Genomic DNA, 3,664 nt, shown 5'->3' with positions numbered 1-3,664 from the left:
TCAAAGGCAAATAACAGTTAACAAGTATGATTTAACCTTATATTTAAAGGTTGGTGGCTTCTGATTCGAATACGATCAGTAAACTGGACCAAAGGGGTTAAGATAAGGTTCGAATACGACCATATAGCCCCCAGTGGCTTTGGCGTTGCGCCGATCAAGAGGGTACCGACAGCTATGTTCTCTTTGGTTCGAATATGACCTATGTTTGAACAGGAAGCCCCCAAATGACCTTGAGAGGTTTTTAACGACCCTGATTCGAATAAGATCCAAGTCGGACCCAAAAGGGGTTAAGCTATGATTCGGATACGATCAAGAGGCCCCCAAGTGAGTTTGGCCTTGAGCCGATCAAGAGGGTTACGACAGCTATGTTCTCTTTGGTTCGAGTACGACATATGTTTGAACAGGAAGCCCCCAAGTGACCATGATAATTGCATCTAGATTCGAATACGATCATAAGCCGGACCAAAAAAAGGTTAGACTTGATTCAAATATGATCAGCTCCCAATAGTCATTTGAAAATGAGAAATAACAAAGATGCATAATCTTTGAAAAGAAAAGAGACCGATGGTCTTACTTTATTACTTATCATGGTATATGCAATGTTAAAGTATGTACATGATGAGAGCCGGTGGCTCAGGTGTAGTATGGCCGGAGTTGAGCAATGTTCCACGGCCGGCGGGTCTCCTCCTCCGACTTACGTGAATCTTTGTGTTCTCGAACATCAATGAGGTAATACGACCCATTGTTTAAGTTCTTGCTGACCACAAAGGGTCTTTCCCAAGGTGGGGATAACTTGTGCGCATCTGACAGATCCTAGATGAGCCGAAGCACCAGGTCGCCTTCCTAAAAAGTCCTGAACTTATCCCGGCGGCTGTGATAACGGTGCATGTCCTGCTGATAAATTGCTGACCGAGCCACTGCTAAGTCTCTTTCTTCATCCAACAAGTCAAGTGCATCCTATCTGGCTTGTTCATTATTAGCTTCAACATAAGCCGCCACAAGGGGCGAGTCATGACGGATGTCACTAGGCAACACTGCTTCTGCTCCATACACCATGAAGAAAGTTGTGTAACCTGTAGACCTGTTAGGTGTGGTGTTGATACTCCACAACACCGAGGGTAATTCCTCTACCCAACAACCCGGCGTTCGTTGTAAGGGAACCATAAGCCGGGGTTTGAGACCTTTTAAAATTTCCTGATTTTCTCTCTCAGCTTGACCATTGGATTGAGGATGAGCTACAGAAGAAACATCAATACGGATATGCTCACATTGACAAAACTCCTCCATAGCCCCTTGGGACAGATTAGTGCCATTGTCAGTGATAATGCTGTGTGGAAAACCAAAGCAGAAGATCACCTTTTTCATGAACTGAACCACCGTGGCCGCATCACACTTACTCACCGGTTCTGCCTCAACCCACTTTGTAAATTTATCAACGGCCACTAAAAGATGTGTCTTTTTGTCCTTAGACCTTTTAAAAGGCCCCACCATGTCAAGCCACCAGACCGCAAATGGCCAAGTGATTGGAATCATCCAGAGCTCTTGAGCCGGAACATGTGCTCGTCGTGCAAATTTTTGACATCCATCACATCTGCTGACCAGATCCTCTGCATCAGCGTGAGCCGTCAACCAGTAAAACTATGACGAAAAGCTTTGGCCACCAGAGATTTTGACCCGGCGTGATGACCACAATTGCCTTCATGGATCTCACGAAGTATTTCTTGGCCTTCTTCAGGGGAAACACACCGTTGAAACGCTCCAGAAACGCTGCGATGGTATAGTTCTCCATCAGAAATTGTCATTGACTTAGACCGCCGGGTTACCTATCGAGCCAGGGTCTCATCTGCTGGCAACTCTCCCCGGGTCATGTAAGCCAAGAATGGCACTGTCCAATCTGGGATGACATGAAGAGCCGCCACCAACTGCGCCTCCGGGTCAGGAACAGCTAAATCTTCTTCTGTGGGCAACTTGACAGACGGGTTATGCAAAACATCTAAAAAGGTGTTAGGTGGTATCGGCTTATGCTGAGACCCCAACCGGCTTAAAGCATCAGCCGCTTCGTTCCTTCGACGGTCAATGTGCTCCACCTGATAACCTTTAAAATGCCCTGCAACAACATCCATCTCCCGGCGATAAGCCGCCATGAGAGGGTCATTGGAATCCCACTTGCCTGATACCTGTTGAGCCAATAGATCTGAGTCGCCAAGACATCTGACCCGGCTCAAACTCATCTCTTTTGCCACTCGAAGACCATGGAGCAAGGCTTCATACTCTATTGCGTTGTTAGTGCAAGGAAACATCAACCGTAACACATAACAAAATTTGTCACCCTGAGGAGAGGTTAAAACAACTCCAGCCCCCGAGCCTTCCAACTGTATGGACCCATCAAAATGAAAGTCCAATACGTGTTGTCTGGTTTCTCTTCTGGCATCTGCATCTCTGTCCAGTCATTAATGAAGTCAACTAGTGCTTGAGATTTGATCGCGGTACGTGGCACATACTTCAACCCATGAGACCCAAGCTCAATGGCCCACTTGGCGACTAGTCCAGTGGCTTCTATGTTTTGAATGATGTCTCCGAAAGGAGCAAAGCTAACCATGGTGATTGGATGTCCCTGAAAATAATGCTTAAGCTTCCGGCTTGCCATGAACACCCCATATACAAGCTTCTGCCAATGTGGATATAGTTGCTTGGATTCAATTAACACCTCACTGACGTAGTAAACCGGCCATTGAACCAGATGTTCCTTGTTAGCCTCTTTGTGCTCCACCACAATAGCCACACTAACATCTCGTGAGTTGGCGGCCACGTATAACAACAGTGGCTCTTTCTCCACTGGAGCAGCCAGGACCGGCGGCTCAGCAAGCTGTGTCTTCAGATCTTCAAAAGCAGAGTTTGCAGCATCGCTCCAAACAAAATCATCTATTTTCTTCATCATCTGATACAAAGGCATTGCCTTCTCCCCTAACCGGCTTATGAACCGGCTCAAAGCAGCAACACGACCCGCCAGTCGTTGAACGTCATTGATGCATGTTGGTTTGGCCAGGGATGTAATTGCATTGATTTTCTCTGGGTTAGCTTCGTTACCTCAGTTAGACACTAAAAACCCAAGAGCTTGCCGGCTTGGAGTCCAAAAACACACTTGGTCGGGTTAAGCATCATTTTGTAGACCTGGAGATTATAGAAGGTCTCTTTTAGATCTGTGATCAAAGTCTCCTCCTTCCTGGATTTTACCACTATATCATCCACATAAACATGAACATTGCGCCCAATTTGATCATGAAGACAATTCTGCACACACCGTTGGTACGTTGCCTGGGCACTCTTAAGCCCAAAAGGCATAGACACATAGCAGAAAGCTCCAAAAGGAGTGATAAAAGTCGTCTTCTCCTGATCATTGACTGCCATCTTGATCTGATGATAACCTGAATAAGCGTCCAAGAAACTCAAACATGCGCAATCCGCCGTAGCATCAATGATCTGGTTAATACGGGGGAGGGCAAAAGGATCAGCCGGACAAGCCTTGTTCAGATTGGTGTAATCCACACACATACGCCAGGTGCCGTTCTTTTTGAGTACAAGCACCGGGTTGGCTAACCACTCTGGGTGAAAGCCTTCTATAATGAACTCGGCTGCCAAAAGCCGGGCCACCTCTTCTCCAATG

This window comes from Triticum aestivum, chromosome 4A (assembly GCF_018294505.1).
Source record: "Triticum aestivum cultivar Chinese Spring chromosome 4A, IWGSC CS RefSeq v2.1, whole genome shotgun sequence".
NCBI lineage: Eukaryota > Viridiplantae > Streptophyta > Magnoliopsida > Poales > Poaceae > Triticum > Triticum aestivum.
This window is presented reverse-complemented; position numbering follows the sequence as displayed.